At 39.6% G+C, this 18595-nt stretch overlaps 1 protein-coding gene across 1 annotated transcript in view; it reads left to right on the forward strand.

Moving 5' to 3' along the window:
• fstl4 (follistatin-like 4) overlaps window positions 1-18595 on the forward strand; it is a 123924-nt gene that overhangs the window by 5910 nt on the left and 99419 nt on the right. Inside the window, exon 2 of the mRNA XM_077505302.1 lies at window positions 15711-16075. The gene's annotated coding sequence lies outside the window, so the exon portion shown is untranslated. The remainder of the gene's footprint in view (window positions 1-15710; window positions 16076-18595) is intronic.

Genomic DNA, 18595 nt, shown 5'->3' on the forward strand with positions numbered 1-18595 from the left:
AGAACGAACGTCAGTTGCTGTTAGCGTCGGTTTAGCAATTAGCGTCATTGTGACAAGAGGCTTGTGGTCGCATACACAAAGAGTTTTGGTTGAGCCGGCAGCGGTGTTTGTGGTCTCCCGCCGTGCAACATGCTCAGGACTCCCCCGCCACGGACCCCCTACTGGGCAAACTCTACAGGCCTTCCCCTTCCTCGGCTTGAAGCTTGAAGGGTTGCACATTTCATTGTGCTTTTATAAGTCAAATTAATAAGTTGTATTATGATGTGCACCCTTTGCATGTAGTGAAGCAGTGACATGCTTTTTGTGATCAACAAAAATGGACATTTTCCACTGTGCTAAAGCGCCGTTTGGAAGTCATGGCGAGCTATCAATCAAGAGGGCTCACCTACTCCACCGCGTCATGCTTCGAGGGCTTAGGTTCACTTTTTTCCGCCCCTGCGCCAATTGTGTTTTTATGAACTGAGCTGCTAATCTATGAACAGACCCCGACTGGTCATTAGCGTTCATCGATGTCATCTGTCACCTTTTAACCTTGAAGGACGCCCAAGGTTAAGGAGCACGTAAACGGCAAAAACTGATGCTTCGGCACTTTTTAAACACTCACAACAAGTTTGAAACGCTGAAGCTGACACTTCGTGCGCACTATTTTGTTTAATGCGGAATTATTAGCGTCTTAGCGCTCGGCTAATGCAGACTTTTCCCCCGAGGGGGGCGGAGAAATGGAACTTTGCCTTTTCCTGTGCTCGTGCTCTCCGGGGACTTGAAAAGGCAACATGAATAATTTGTCAAAAAACATGAAAAAATAAGAAGCAATGCCGAGTTTTTTTTTTTTTTTTTTTTTGTATCTGCGGTGTAAATTGTGCTGGCTTTGCACGTGTTCCACTTTGGAGGAGGAGGTTGGCAAAAGGTGACTATTGGTTAGCAATTAAAAAAAAAGGCTTTTTTATAGCTTGTACAAATGTGTTGAGGGAAACAGACAATATGGATTAAAATCACATTCTCATTTAGAAAAGAAAAAACAAACACTTGAATCCCTATATTGAGAATGTCATCCTGCTTCATAACACTCATTAACATCATCCTGTCTTGAAACCCTAACCCTCGGTTCTGATTTGAAACCAAAATAAAAAAAAAACCTTAAAAAACCTTACTTTAAAGCCATGGTGATCGCTTGAAACCCTAATTTGAATCCCAAACACCGTCTTGAAACCCTAATTTTAAACACTAACCATGTTTTGAACCCCTTATTTGGAACCTTAACTTTGTCTTCAAACTCCGTCTTGATACCCGAAATTGTAACGTTAACCCAGGTTTAAATGCTACCTTGAAAGTTAAACTCAAGTTTGAAAGTATAATTGTCCCTTAAAACCCTTATTTGAAACCGTAACGTTTTAAAACACACATTTGAAACCCTACTAGATTGAAACCCTAACTCTTGTTTGAACCCCAAACCCTGGCTTGAAACCCTTATTTTAAACCTTAATGCTGTTTTGAAACACTAACATAGGTTTGATGGGCTAACTTGAAACACTAACCGGGCTTAAAAAACTACTTATGTTCATACCCAAACTGTCTGCATTTGCTAGGTCACTTCTGACAGGACGGCTTCGCTAGTTGTCGTTTGTTGCTTCTTAAGTCCTCCTCGCTTAACCCCGACCTAGCGGGCAGGTTGCCCGGCGGCGAGGCATCAACGGGAGCTGGCGCGATGACAAGCGCTGACAAGTCCATCCATCTTGTTTGCCCGCCGGTTGCCGCAAATCGGTCGGCGCAATCAATAAGGCTCACAATGAGTCCCCCTCCCCTCCCTCACGCCTCCCTCCTCCGGGTGGTCCCGACCTGACGTTAGGCCCCCCCTCTCGGCTCCTGAGGGAAGCGCTGACATTTCCAGATGTTTTCCTGGTTGCTCTGGCTTCACCTTGGGCTCGCTGACCTGGAAAGTCTCCTCCGGCTGGTGCATCCGCGTTTGGTGGGTGGGGGGTTGGCTCTCCGATTGGGGGGGAGGGGGGTTGGCTGATGGATCAGGAACAGGGGGTTTTCATGTCCCGACTCGACGCTCGATTGGCTGACCTTCACCAAATGGGTTAGCATTGTGTTAGCATAGCATTTGTGAAGATAACGTGCTTAGCTTTACCTTATTTAGCTCACAGGCTACAAATGACTTCAGTGAGCATGACCATGGCTTGAAACCGTAACTGTTGCTTGAGACCGTAATCTTACCTTGGAAAAACTTTTACTTGAAACACTATACGCTGACATTTGCTTAAAACCCTATGCTTAGCTTAAAACGCTACTCTGGAACGTGAACATTTGCTTGAAACCGTAATCTGATCTTGAAATCCTTATAAACCAAACCTTAACTTGAGACTGCATTTTGAGAGCCTACTTTAAAGCATCTTTTCTTGAAGCCCTAACCTTAGCTCTCTTCCCTACTTTGAAATGTAGCATTTTTTTGAACCCTTAACTGTGATTTGAAACTTTACTTTGAAACACGACCATTTGCTGGAAACCAGAACCTAGGGTTAAAACCCTAATTTGAAGCCCTTATCTTTCTCGAAACCCCAATTTTAGCTTGAAACCCTACTTTTATAACTATCCTTAGGGTGAAATCTTTTTTTTTTGCTTGAAACCTAAACCTCACTTTTAAATCCGAATGTGAAACAATACCTTCATTTGATTTGAAACCTTCATTTAAAACCCTACCCCTGTCTAAAAAGTCCACCTTGCCGCAAATGACCTATAGATTTCTTCACATATGCTCTTGTGAGACTTAATCGAAAGGATCTTTCAGCCCTCCTGCTGTCCTACAGGAACAAAAAAAGGAGGAATTATGAGCCAAGATGGCCGCCACCCGGCTCCGGAATGAGCGGTTTGGGCCATTTAGTGTGAGTCAACGTAGCGTGGGATGACCTTGGGATGCTCCATCGAGTACGCTCTCACTTCCCCGACGAGCGACATCGTCACGCCCGTCCACTTCGGGCCTTTAGCAGGAAAGCCGCAAAAAAAAAGAAAGAAAAAAAAGTGATGGCGTGTGTCCCACTTGCGCTGTTAGCGTCGCTAGCTCACCTGTAAATGCGCGTTTTCGTGTTTGACTGCTCTCCGCAGTGCAATCGAGGCACCTGCTGTTCAAGTGGAGAACCGCCGGTATTGGGAACAAAAAGCTCGTCTACACAACACGACAGGCATGATTTGTCACTAAAAATGGATGATTTTGTTGCAGAATAGGCAATTCTGTTTCCAAAATATTGCATTTTAATGCAAAGTATAGTTAGGGTTGTTTTAATTTTAGGATTATGTTAATAAAATTCTTGTTAGTAACAGAATTCACCTTTTTTGCAACTAAATTTCATTTTATTTTCTCACAAAATTCACATGATTTTTTTTCTTAACAAAATTTTAAAACCCTGTTAGTTTGGTACAATGTGCAGTATTTCCATGTGTATCGTTGCTTAAAAAAAATTCAGATTACAGTTTGCCATGTTTTGGTACAATATTTGCTATTTTTATAACAATTTTTGCAACAAAATTCACAATATATTGCAATTAAATTTGTAATGTTTTGCAACAATAAGTACTATTTTTTTCCCGTCACATTTTGTTTCAAAATGCAAGCCATCCTAAAATCAATATTGGTTAAAATTTACTGCAAAATCCACAATGTTTTGCAAGCAATTCAACTATATCAAACATATTGTACAAAATCTCGAAATGTACCATATTTTACGTGGCCAACGAGGGCAATACAATCCAGTCATGCAGACACAAACAAGACTTCCTCAACTACTGTTGCTAAAAGCTTTATATAGAATACAATGGATATTGTCGTCGTATTTAGTGTATTTGGTTTCAAGTTGCCTCATGAAATCAAGCCACGTTCATGTCATTGAAAAGTAAACGAGAAACCCAAATAAGCAAAGAGTCATCAAGTGGCGTCAAGCGAGAGGTCGCACAGACTCTGGCCCACAGGAAGTCCCACCCCCAATTAGTGGACGGCGGTCTCGGGGCCACTTAGCTCTAATTACGGCACTCCGTCGGAGGGGCCGATTGCTGGCAGGTTAATTGTTTGATCCCCGCCATATGTGGCCGTCGCCCGCCGTGGCGCGAATCCGCTTTTGCCGCGCGACCGCCAGACCGCCGTCGGAAGCCAGAGCAAACTTTGCATGACCAGCGTCAAGGTCGACTTATTTCACTTTGCTTTCGTCAATCGCAACTTCCTCGTGCGAAGCACAATGAGCTACAAAAGTAGTGTTCTTTTTTTTTTATGTCCCTCTTTTCTTAAAAATCTAAATTATTTCAAAAGTTTCCTTTAGGAATCCGATGCAGCTGACCAGGTATTAACAATTTGCGTCCTTGTGCTTCGGTGTATTGTTGGTAAGGGTCATTGCTACCATTTAGAATGCTAAATGACACGCACACGCGCTGGCGTCCAAGTTGGATGTGGCGCTCGGTCCAAATAGCCTGGCCGTCCGTCCGTGATGGGGGACGGCGAATCCAAGGCGAAAGGAGCCATATCACACGCATCATTAGGCGCAAATATAAAAAGGTGCGGCGGCGGCGGATGCCTAATGATGCTTTGATAAGCTGCGTGCTGGAAGTAAACATAATCTGTTGACTTTCAATTCTTTTCAGGAACACATTGAAGCATTCTGTTGGGAATGAAGGCCTCAAATAGCATTTTTTGTTTCAACATTTGTGGTAAATTAATTAAATATTCACATGGTGACAAGGATGATGACATTTTCCATTCGGAGTCATTTGGACCAAATTTCGTGGGGCAGCTGGAAGAAAATGTGTTATGTCGGCCAAAATGCAAAGAACAGTTTTTTGAGAAAAGAGTTATAATGGTGAGATTAAAGTTGTGGTTTTGGGGAATGTGAATTTTGAGTCAGGTAATGTGATTTTTTTTCTTCAGTGTTTAGTGTAAGATTTCACTTTTTTGGGTTAAAAATGTATTTTTTTTTTCCAGGGTGGGAGGGGTATTTTTTAAGATATATATATATATATATATATATATATATATATATATATATATATATATATATATATATTAGGGGTGTTAAAAAAAATCGTCGGCGATATATCGCGATACTACATCGCGCGATTCTCGAATCGATTCAATGATCGGCAGAATCGATTTTTTTTTTTTTTTTTTTTTTTTTTTTTTAGGATTCACACCTTGAGCATGTAAGAATGTTATATGAACGGCACATTAAGCCTTAATATTTTTATTTTAATGCTGTTCAAACATGAAACAGATTACAACCTCTATAAGACTGAAATTTCAGATAAATAAATAATACATTTTCATATAAATCTTACACTCTACAAGCTTACTGATTAGTATTTTCTAAATATGAATGAAAAAAAATCGCAACAATCGACTTATAAATTCGTATCGGGATTAATCGGTATCGAATCGTGACCATTCGTATCGGGATTAATCGGTATCGAATCGAATCGTGACCTGTGAATCGTGATACGAATCGAATCGTCAGGTACTAGGCAATTCACACCCCTAATATATATATATATATATATATATATATATATATATATATATATATAAAACAAATCTCAAATGTTAAGACCTTTCCTGACTAAAATAAAAATATATGCTTTCTTTGAAAAAATATGACTTTTTTCTTCTCTCTAATAATAGGACATTTTTGTTGCAAAAATAAAAATTGGGAAAAATATCTTTTGTAACCCCCCTTTTTTGTGACTATAAAAAACATTTTCTCCCTCAAGTCATTTTTTTCTGAAAAAGATACAGTGTGAAAAAGTATATTTCTGTCTTGAAAAAAAAAGCCTTTTAATAATAATAATAATAATAATAATAATAATAATAATAATCTCTACAAAAACTTTCTTCAAAAAATTACCCCATAAAACTTATTTTTACCTTTATAAAAGTGGTACTTTTTTTCTTGCAAATACAATTCTGTGCTAACAATAAGACTTTTTTTTTTTTTTTTTTAACTCTCATAAACATATTTTCATTTTATATTCTTTTGACTTTTTCGCTAAAGAAAAACTAAAAATTTTTCTCTGAAAATTGCAAACCTTTTGTTATAAAATATTTTTTCAACTGAGTTTTGCCCCTTAAAATGTGAAGATGCCCTTGAAAGAAAACTGGCTAAAAAAAGTTTTTTGTTTTTGTTTTTTTTTGTTCAACTACTTATTTCTTGATTGCATTTTCCCAAATTTTCCCCATATATACTCAATATAGCCAAAAAAAAAAGAAGAAGCCGAGCACTAGTGTTGTTGGATGTGCCGTTTTCATGGAAATCACATTCTTGGCTCGTCATCAGAACACTGAAAGAGTTGATGAAACAGTCGCGGCGGATGATGTGATCTCCGAGTGTGAAAGCGCGTCCGATCCAATCGCGGCCAGCAATCAGCGCTCACTGTCATGGCCGCCTTTGACCGATTTAGCGGCTGCGGCGTGACGTCGCCGAGCGAGAGCAATTTGAAAGGAAAGAAATATGAGAAGGCGACGCGCGTGACATTGCGGGTTGGAAATCGCGTGATCTAACGTACTAACAATTTTGATGTGCTGTGAAATGTCACATTAGAGCGCCGGGATTGCCATGATTGGATGGCGGCGCGCTCGGGAAGATTCAGATTTGTCCGCGCGTGTCGGCCCCCGCGGCAATATGTTATTTGTTTTATCTCAATTTTGCTCGCCGCTGCCTCGCAGCTGACACTTGAGTGACATTTCATCTGCAGCCAATCAGCTCCCCGCGACACGTGTTCCGTCTTAGGGGGGAATTAGTGTGAAACTTTGAACCCAAACACCGTCACGGCGGCAAAATGATTTCATATTGAAGAATCGTAAAGTAAGAACTTTACATATATTTGCTGCACCTGGGCAGTCTTTACAAAGATAATAAAGCTCACTTTGATTGACGGTCAGATTATATTATTGTAGACTGATCTGTTCTTGTGGAGCTGATTGTTTCCAGCTATGTGATTTAGGTCGAGTCAACATCTGTCACCATGCTCCGCCCACACCCAGTGATGACAAACCAAATGCACTTCCAACGAGCCTCCAATTTTGTAGCACTGATATACAGGCTTCAAAATGACTAGCTTTATGAGACTTTTTTGTTGTAGGTCCACTCATGTTGGACATGAATACCAAATTTTACGTTGCTATGTAAAACTGGCTTTGGGGGTTGAAAAAACAACAACAACAACACATTTAATGGCAACTCAGACCTTTAAATGTTCATTTCAAAACAAAAGGCTGACTTCCTGTTTCTTTTTGAGCATGGCTGCGTGAAACTTTTTTGTGGGTCTACTACTTATCGACATGTCTACCCAAATAGTATCCTGCTAAGTCAAACTGGCTGTGGGGGCTTGAATAAAAAAAAAAAAAAAACTAAACAACTTTTTTTTTTACAAGCGGCCGAAATGAGTTTCCTCCGCAGGGTTTCCGGGCTCTCCCTTCGAGATAGGGTGAGAAGCTCGGTCATCCGGGAGAGACTCAGAGTCGAGCCGCTGCTCCTCCGCGTTGAGAGGAGCCAGCTGAGGTGGCTCGGGCATCTGGTTCGGATGCCTCCTGGACGCCTCCCTGGGGAGGTGTTCCGGGCATGTCCCACCGGTGGGAGGCCCCGGAGACGACCCAGGACACGCTGGAGAGACTATGTCTCTCGGCTGGCCTGGGAACGCCTTGGGATCCTACCGGAGGATCTGGTTGAAGTGGCTGGGGAGAGGGAAGTCTGGGACTCCCTCCTGAAGCTGCTGCCCCCGCGACCCGACCCGGATAAGCGGAAGAAGATGGATGGATGGATGGATGGATGAACTTTTTTTTTTTGTCTGCTTCCAATCAAAATGGCAGACTTGCCGTTTTTTTTTTTTCTGATGTTGCATCTTGAGACTTTTTTGTGGATCTACTACACGTAGACATGTCTACCAAATAATATCCTGCTAAGTGAAACTGGCTTTGGGGGCTTGAATTAAAAAAAATCTAAATATATATATTTTTTGTCTGCTTCCAATCAAAATGGCAGACTTCCTGAATTTTTTCTGATGTTGCGTCTTGACTTTTTTGTGGGTCTACTCACATCAAGATATGTTTACCAAATTTCATGTAGCTTAGTTAAACTGGCTTTTGATTCTGGATTTTCCAAATATTATCCTGCTAAGTGGAACTGGCTTTGGGGGATTGAATTACAACAAAACAAACAAACAAAAAATTATTTCTTTTTTTTTTTGTCCTCTCCCAATCAAAATGGCCGACTTCCTGTGTTTCTTCTGACATTGCTTCTTGAGACTTTTTTTGTGGCGCTACTCACGTTAAGATATATTTACCAAATTTCATGTAGCTTAGTTAAACTTGCTTTTGGTTCAGATTTTTCGAAAGATTCCATTCCGCGCTGACAAGCGTACATTTGCCTTCAAAAGTCCCTAAATTACAGCATGTCCAATTTCTTCATCTTCCTTGTAGTCTTTCAGCAGGTCTAGTAATCATTTGGCTGTGGTAGGATCGGGTGAAGGAGGAGGGTTGGGCTGGGGTGTCTTTTTCTGCTCGTTTTCAGAGCACGAGCGATGACTCGGATTGGATGAAATCCATCATTTTCCAGCGGCACGCACCTCGCCTGTGAACAAAAAAAAAATGGCCCCATTCCACCGCCAGCCCTTTATTAGATTAACCTATTTAATGCACTTCATTAACATGTCAATGAAGCACGCCACACAGCTATTAAATATGAGATGACGCCAATTGGATTTTTTTTTTTTTTGCAGAAATATTTCACGTTTAATTTGGATGCTCAGGAGAAAGTTTTTGTATTAATTTGAAGGCGTTGTCATGTCGATCATCATCTGAACTTTTGAAACTTTCCCCATTAACAGAAGCACCTCTACTGTATTTTTTAACTTAAGTAATAAAAATAGTACTAATTTGATTTTTTTATACATCATTTTGTGACAACAAAAACTCTAATTTGTTTGTCTCCAAAATCTGATTTGGCAGAGGTCAAAAAACAAAGTAAAAAAAAAAAAACAACAAAAAAAAAAACAGGTCTTGAACTGGTATGAGTAGCAACGTGCATGAGTGCCCATCGCAACAAAATAGCAAGCGGAAGCCAAGCTGCAAATTGCTTCCTGCCCGACGGCGACCGGGCTGCGGTGATGAGAGCGAACGTCGGCGAATTTGTCACGTTTGCGTATTAATTACGGCGGGAGTGACGAGTCACTAACGAGGACGGTCGGCGAGCGGGCTGCGGGTCAGACGTAATCACCGAGATGCACATCAGCGCTATTGATCGCCTTCTGGGCGTTTTGGCAGGGCCGCGCGCCCACGCTCGTTTGTAAAGCGCGCCAACGCCGATCATCATCAATCTCGTCACTTTCTCGCCACAATCTGAATAGGTTTTCCAAAAATAAAAAATAAAAATTCACACGGGATCCCTTAAAATCGCAGCATCGGAGCTGAAACAGAAACATGTAGCAGATAAAAGCTCTGCCTTTCATACAGGACACAGCAAAGGAAGCATATAATTACTTTTACAGCAATCACGTTAGATGACATCATCATCAATAGCCACTTTCACTCAGAAGCATAGTGTTCCACAATCGGATCATGTTTGATAACATCGGCTAGCGTGACTTGCACAAGGTGAATTTCTGAGTTTCATACAGAACCCAGCACAGCACAGCAACCCACAATCAGATAATGTTAATGATTTCAGCGCTAAGGTCTCGTGTGTTGTGTAAAATATTAGTCAGATAGCAATGTTCAGATTTTCAATGCAGAGCCCAGAGAAGGTGGCATTTAGCCCTTTTCATACAGAAACACAGCAACCATGTTAGATGACATCATCATCGATAGCCACTTTCACTCAAAAGCACAGTGTTCCACAATCAGATCATGTTTGATAACGTCTAGCGTGACTTGCAGAAGGTGAATTTCTGAGTTTCACACAGAACCCAGCAAAGACAACAGAAAACAACTTTTTTTTCACAGAAACACAGCATCCCACAATCAGATAATGTTAAATGATTTCAGGGCTAAGGTCTCGTGTGACTTATAAAATATTAGTTAGATAGCAATGTTTACATTTTCACGCAGAGCTCAGAGAAGGTGGCATTTAGCCACTTTCATACAGAAACACAGCATCCCTCAATCAGATGGCATCAGAGTCTGGTGCGAATTATAAAATAGTTGTCAGACAGTGACGTATGAGGTTTCACGCTGAACCCAGTGAAGTTGGCCGAAAGCCACTTTACACAAGAGTAAGGTGACTCATAAAATTCGTGTCTGACACAGCAATGTTTTGTTTTTCACATAGAGATCAGTGAAGGTTGCAAATCGCTTTCACCCAGACCACAGCATCTTGCAATCAGATAATATAATTAGATGATGTCAGTGTTTGGTATTATATAAAGTAATTGTCAGACAACAGTTTTCTGTGTTTCACACAGACCTCCGCGAAGATGACTTAATGAACCTTACACACAGGAACAAAGCGTCCTTCTATATTGTAATGTTAGATATCATCAGCGTCTGGAGTGACTTGCAGGCGGTGAATTTCTGGGTTTCACTCAGAGCCCAGCAAAGGCTGCACATAGAGCTACTTTCTCACAAGAACACAATTGGATGATGTCAGAAAATGACAGCATCTGGTGTGGCATCTTCATGTTTCACACAGAACCTAGTGAAGGTAACGTTTAGCCCCTTTCACCCTGTGCCACGGCGTCCCATGCTCATAACGTGAAATGAGGTTATTGTTTAGTGTTTATACAAAACAGCAACCTGGAAAGTGGTTGAATATGCACTAGCCAACTTTATTCTTTTTTTTTTTTTTCTTAAATGACCTCAGGCTGATTGTCCACGTCGGCGGTATTAAGGCGCTAAATGGCGGCGGCGTGAAATGCCAAGGGGACTCATCATCATCCTCAGGCCCATCCACACTTTTTACTGCTTTTCACAGGCTAATCCATTTGGTCACTCGAGTGCCGGCTGAATATTCTCCTGTCATTTTGCGCCGACAGTCGCACACATTAAAATGATCGAGGCCGGATAGAAACGTTTTTTTTTTTTCCCCTTCTCCTCTATTTTAATAACGATGATGATTATTTCCATTGGCCACTTGAAGCTTTTCATGATTGATGCGGAACATGCGCACACAGCATGGGAAATATTTCTTTGTCGAAAACAATCGGACAAATTGATTTGCAATCACAATCAACAAGACAATCGTACACTTATACGACATACGCACAAATATTAAGCGCTCAAATGTCATTACAAGATTTGTGTAATGATGTGTGTTTTTTGTGTGCTTGTGATTTTGCTTCGGTTGCCATTTTAACTTGTCGCCGTACCGTTTTTCGCATTTCACGTGCGACTAGGGATGTAACGATATCCAAACGTCAAGATGTGATATTATCACGATATGAAGCTTACGATACGATAATTATAGAGATATTGTGGGGCGGTTAGTGATATTTAAAAAAGGTCACAATATTGTAAAAAAAAATAAAAATAAAATAAATGAACTCATACTTACATACGTACATACAATATTGTGCTTTTGTACCTAACAGCAATGTTATTATTGTTTTATTATTATTATGTTATTATTATTATTATTATTATTATTATTAGTATTATTATTATTATTGTTATTATTATGTTGTTAATGCATGCACACATTGAGTTCTCCACATATTGACTTGCTTCACAGGCATATTATCTTCACCTTAATCTGACAATTAGTGCAGATTTTAAACATAGAAGGGCGAAAACATCCCTAATGAAAATTAAATTACACTAAAAAAAAACTAGCCACCAGAGGGTGTTAGAATTGCACAAATGGGAATCAACCTGACTTTTATTTATCAGATGTGTTGCATTTAAATATCGTGAACATGACGACGATATATTGTGGCAGTTTTAATATCACGATATCACGATTTTGCGCTTATCGTTACATCCCTAGTGCCGACACCTCACGCTAATGTCTCATTTCTCCGCACGTGAATCATGCGTGCTGGCGGCAGGCGCATAAAGACGAGTTACGACCGGCCGTCAGCGAAGAAGCGCCAAGGAGACTTTTTCTTTTTTTTTTACTGTCGACATATGCCCGGGAGACTGTGAGGATATTATGTTTGTGATGTATGGCCGCTAGTGCAAACACTTGCTAATCGGACGACGGGCCTGGCGGCTAATGACGACTGCTAGCCGTGAGCATCCCGGTTACGTTGGAATTGCGCAGCCGCCGCCGCCGCTCCGGGGGAAAGCTGTCTTTCCTTGGCTTCCCCGCAGCGCTTTGCCGTGTTTGCGCCATTTCGACGCGATTGATTCGTGACTCGGGGCGTGCCTGCAGCCGTCTTCCTCCAGCTTGTTTGCTCTTATGAATTGATCACATGCGCTTTTTTGTCAATAGTATGGATCGCTGCTTTAAGGAGTTGCTGTTGTTTCTGTGTGGCGCTGGCAGGATTTTCGATCCTGCCGCGAGAAAACGCCCATTGTCGTGTGGTAAAGCATGATCGTGATGACAAGCATGCAATTGTTGGCAGATACTTGGGCTACATAATGTCAGGCCATGAGCCACATGCTGTTTCACCAAGTCTGTAGCAATATCTGCTGTGGTAAATTTGCATTTTATTGTGATTAGAAACATACAACTGTGAATTTTTTTTGTATCGGTTGAGATATTTTCTTTATGACTGGAAAAAAAAGATTAAAACTTGTATGTAAGGCACCTCATAATTAGGGCTGACCGATTTATCGGTTGGATATGAGTTCTTTTACAATTGGCAAAACATTCAAAGGTTCTGCCTAGTGGTACACCGATCGATCGGCCTACTGATTTATCGGCACCCATTTCCTTAATTTTGGAAGATCTTTTCCACCAATCTCACCTCCCTCCTCAGAGGTCTGAAAAAGTCAGCCACTGTCCTCTTCTGCTGAGATGACAGACAGGATTTTCAGTTTTATTTGAGAACAAATTCATGTGCAGTTAAAACAACCCATTTGTATTATTTCGCCGATATTGTTCAATGTTTTCCAATAAAACAAGATTGGAAAACTGAAGGTATTTGCTGCTTGTAATGGTAAAAAACATCGGCAAAAATCAGGATCTGCAAGTCAGACTGTTTAAAAGATCGGGAATCGGTGATCGGCCGGAAAATTGTGATTGGTGCACCCCTAGTTCTGCCTGTAAGTTATATATTCATTGCTGTAAGCATTAAGAAACCAAAATAGAAGTTATTTTAATCAGTATGTGTATTTGTATTAATTAATTGACCGATTAATCGAGAACATTCAAATGTTCTGCCTGTAATCCATAGATACGGTGTAAGATTTTCAGAATCATCAAAGAAGTTATTTTATTCATCATACATAATTTTTAATTAATCAACCAATTAATCGGTTATCAGAATTTTATTCTGTCCAATATCAGAATTGGGATCGGCCTCAAAAACTCCATGAGTCGTGCCCTAGTCATGACAAACATGCAATTGTTGACAATCATTTGGAAATAACCTGTGATGAGCCGCATGCTGCTTCACCAAGTCTGCAACCTCCTCTGGTAAATGTCAATTTCCAGGGGATCACAAACATGCAATTGTTGACAGTTAAGTGGTACACGGATGGTGTTGTTGCACAAGTGGAACCCACCCCTAATTTCCCCGCCACACCGACCACATGTCAACAATGCCATTAAACGCAACACTCCCGCCGTCAAGCCCATTTCACGACCATTATAAACGTCTGTTTTTATTTTTATTTATTTTTTATTTTTTTATAGACACACACAAAAGTGCGCGCTAAGCACAATCTCATTTGATCGGTGTTTTACACGGCAACTATTGCAAGTTTCCTAATTGACTTTCCTCTCATCGTCTTGTCTTGATCAATTTTACATCAAGTGTCAATGATTAATGACCTATGCAAGTTTGATGGAGGATTTTATTTTTTATTTTTTTGGTTGGTAGTCTAGTCCCATTTTGGTCTTATCTGAATACATAAATTATACCCAATCTGACTTGTCTCCATCGTTTTTATTTGGTCCAATATGTCACTATTTGTTTTTTTTAATTATTTGTATTTATTTTATTTAAAATACCTATTTTTTTACATATATTATTTGTTTTGTATATTGGAATATAGGGCTGGGCGATATGGCCAAAAAATGTAATTTTCAGTCATTCAGGACGGTTACGATTTTAATCGAGCAAACCGAACAAGCGTTTATTCAAAGATTTCATTTATTCAAAAATAATTCTCGGGCAAAAACTTCAGACAAAAATAATGTTTACTCATTCCAAATCAGTTTTGACAAACTTAACATTCATAGTTAGCAAAATTACAACTCACAATAACATTTGGATGTAACCGAGCAGAAGAACAGCTTTTAATAGTCCAGAAGACAAAATTCGATTTCACGATTTAGCACATTTTCAACGTCAAAATGATGATTAATCAAATTAATTAGATTTATTGCCAAGCCTTATTTGAATATTATGTTTATTATGGTTATATTTATGCCACAAACAATTAATTGGTTGTAGGGCTGCGCAATTAATTGAAATTCAATTACAATTTCAATTATTACACTCCACAATTACAAAATCAGCATAATCGTAAAAAAGATTATTAATAATAATTTTGGAGTTGCTTAAATTTATACATTTGCACCTTTTTTTTTCTTTACATTTTAAAATAACTAATTAAATAAATTTTGCTTCCAAAAACAACTTGCATAATTTTTGCCAGCACAAATAAATAAATATATATTATTAGGAATATATATTATTAGAAATTCTGTTTAGGCCAAAAGGAACTTACATAATTATAGTGTTTCTATTTTTTTTAATTGGTCTTAAAGGGATACTTGACTCGAGCTATTGTCAGTAGTAAATAATGAATATGTTCACTTCATTGTTTTTCATGTAGAATTAATACCTTCAAAATGTCATCTTGTGTCGACTGATGATGAAGTAGGTAATGACCAATCATGGTTCACTTTACTGACCAAACACAGAAAAGAGGTGAGCTGTGATTGGCTGTTACCTCCGTCCACAGCACAGGTGATGTCATAATCAGTCGACAGCAAGTAGAAAAATGACTTTTTAAAAGGTACTAAATGTACATGAAAAATAATGAAGTTATCAAATTCATTCTGGACAAAATATTTAAAGGGATACTTCGCTTATTTAGCCCATTATAGCAATAAAAAGTAAATATTTTGTCTATAATTAATTTGATACTTTCATTATTTTTCACGTACAATTAGTCCCTTTAAAAACACATTTTGCAACTTGCTGAAAGTGACATCACAAGGACTCAGGTAACTAATCACAGCTCACCTGTTTTCTAGGTTTGGTCATGTGACATTCACAAGCTGAGGATGTCATTTTCAATCGACAGCAAGTTGCAAAACGTATTTTTAAAAGGTACTAACTATACATGAAAAATAATGAAAATATCAAATTTATTATAGGCAAAATATTCATGTTGGACTGCCAAAAATGGCTAAATAAGTCAAGTATCCCTTTAAATCTTTACTGCTGAAAATTGTTTGAGTCAAAATAAATAATCGTTTGAATAATTGTTTAAATTATTGCCAACATAATTGTGATTATTATTTTTTCCATAGTTGAGCAACCCTGATTGGTTGTATTCTATTTTTAAACTAATATTTTATTTGAATATTCTAATTTTGCCTTTTTTTGTTTTAATATTCCCACCCCAGCACACGATGTGCGCGTGTTGCCCCGCGTCGTCCCTCTCCTCTCCTCTCCTCCCTTTTCTGCTGACGTCAGCGCGGCAGCGCGCTTGAAATAGTGCGGCGGAGGTGCGCGGCGCTCTCACACCAACAAGACGAGGAGGAAGGAGGAGAGAAGCCCGCCACCAAAAGCAGGAGGAGGAGGAGGAGGAGAGAAGACGCTGTACCAGAGAGCGAGAGAGAGCGAGAGAGGAAGCCCGGAGGATGGACGACCGCCGCTGACACTTTTGGGCATCGGGAAAACGCTCTCAGGCGAGAAGCGCACGGGGAGTGGCACACTTGGACTCTTTTTGGCATCTTTTTGTTTTTTTCTCATCTGGGAAGTCACACGGGTAAGTTAGTTGGTTGGAATGTTGACGTGTAATCGTGTGTGTGCATTTTGTATGACAGCTGATCATGATGCCGAGATGTGAGCTGTTATAAATAGTGACAATTTGCACCAGTGTTGCCCGTTACACGCCACATGTCGGTGCACACACACACACACACACACACACACACACACTGGCTGGAGTGATTTATGACGATGATTTATGACGATGATTTATGATGATGGAGCTCCGGTGTCATGTGGCGGGACTTTCAGACAAAGCGTCTTCAAAGACGGATTAAGAAACACTACAGTGTGTTTTAAGGAGTAGAGACGTATCGTGATACTGTTGCAAAACGATATATTAAAAAAAGAAAGAAAAAAAAAAGGATTGCGTGACCAGCGCTATGTGTGGGTGATTATTGATCCACATGAATGAGAATATCAATATTGGATGTGGGTGTGTTGCAGTCGTATCGGGATATCGATATGTGGTCCCACTTATAGTGTGGAAAAAGATCGTGAAATCGTTCTCTGCTGGTGACAAAATGTCAATATCAGCATTTATTGCATTGTTTTCTGTCGCGGTACATTATCAATATTTGATGTTGGTGAATCGATTCAGTATGGCGGGAGTAATTTGGATGTTTTGATGTACGTGCATGTATCGTGTTGATACATCGATACTCGAGTGGCAGATCAATATTTTCACAACAATATAAAAATATGATACAAAATATCATCATCATCATGTTAAATGCTGTAATATCAATCAATAGCTGTTTGTTAGTATAACAATACTGTATCATGATTTTGATATTTTGTCCCACCGCCCCAATGGATTGCAAACCCTTGCAGTAACATGTAATGTTGATGAATCGATACTGTATCATGATATCAAGTTTATCGGTCAATGTGCAGTATCAACCAGACTTTTATTGCTTTAAAAAACAAAAATCTCATTCTCTGGGGCAACGAAGTAAATATCATTACGTATCACTTCATTATTTGTTTAAAGCAAGCCAACAAAACCACATGACAATATTGATAATGGTATTGTCATTTTTTTTCTTGTGTAACGATACTGTCTCATGACATCGGTATTATTGTCCTGGCACGGCAGTTCTGTACTGTATCATGATTTTGATATTCTGTCCCGCCACTACAATGTGTGAAGGTGCTGACAACGCACACGAAAAAAAAAATAAAATCACTCTGGTGGGACTAAATATCAACATTGCATCTTGATCTGTTGCAGTGCTGTATCAATTTTGGATTTTAGTTTAGCTCTCCAAGGTCCTGAAAATAAAAGGAATGGCTGAAATATAATGATATCACCATTTATTGCACCCGTTATCTGTTTTTAATGCAGTACGGATATCTAATCTTGGTGTATCAAAACAGTATCGTGATATCAAAACCTCATCTCATTGAGGCACAAGCGCTATCCAAGGCATTGAAAACAAATCAATCCTTTGTGTCTTCTAGTAGAGGGAAAATTTGATGTTGGTAAAAAAATAAATAAAAAAAAATCTCTGCATGGTTGCAGATAAACAGTGATATCAGCACGTATCGCGATCCAGCCATTTAGGCCAAATATCAAAATGTTGCATTCACAGCCCGGCTGCACATTTGCTTCCTCTCACACAATCGCATTTCCAACCTGCACAAACACGATGGCCAAGCACATCATGTCCTGCTTTCACATTTTTTTTTCCCTCAGCCCATAATCATAATCACATATAATAACAGAGGAGAGCACGTATCGTATTCGGCCGTATGACTTTATGAGCACAGCGGGCCGTTGAGTTCGGAAGGCGGCTTCAATTGTGGTCACGCGGAGGCATGTTGACACCATGGCCGCCGTCTATTACCTCTGCCAAGGAGACGCAATTATTGTTTGCGGTCAGACTCCATGCTGGTGGCAAGAAGGTCTTGGATTTTATATATATATATGTGTGTGTGTGTGTATGTATATATATATATATATATATATATATATATATATATATATATATATATATATATACACGATTTATTTGTTAACCGACATTTCCCCATACAGCAGAGCTCACGTTCTCTCCTCGGTAAAACGTGGTTTTGTTGCTTGTTAATTTTGTAACCGCCGGCAGCACGTTCGGGTGCCGATGATGATGGTGCGTGTGTTCCCGAGATGTTGCCTTGATCAAAGCCAGACACGGTTTATGCCACACAACAACAACAAGGAAGTGAATCATTTACACATGCTCAAGTGAAGCAGCTGTTACGGAATGACTTTTTTTTTTTTTTTTTTGTGTTAATTTCCTGAATGTGTGAGCTGTCTTTTTTCTGATAAGTGGGGGAGTGCCGCAGGTTGCCGAGGGTAACGGGCTAACTCATCTTGGCTGGCACGTACGGACACAATTTTGCAAAGTTTCTGAGTTCAGTTTCAGCCCTTTGACTTCTACCTAGCAACAGATGACCACAAAAGAAGGGAAAAAAGTGCACAATTCTCATGACAATATTTTGTAACACTTCAGCCACTTTGAATTCTGCTTAGCGA

The sequence above is a fragment of the Festucalex cinctus genome, chromosome 18 (genome assembly GCF_051991245.1).
Source record: "Festucalex cinctus isolate MCC-2025b chromosome 18, RoL_Fcin_1.0, whole genome shotgun sequence".
Classification (NCBI taxonomy): domain Eukaryota; kingdom Metazoa; phylum Chordata; class Actinopteri; order Syngnathiformes; family Syngnathidae; genus Festucalex; species Festucalex cinctus.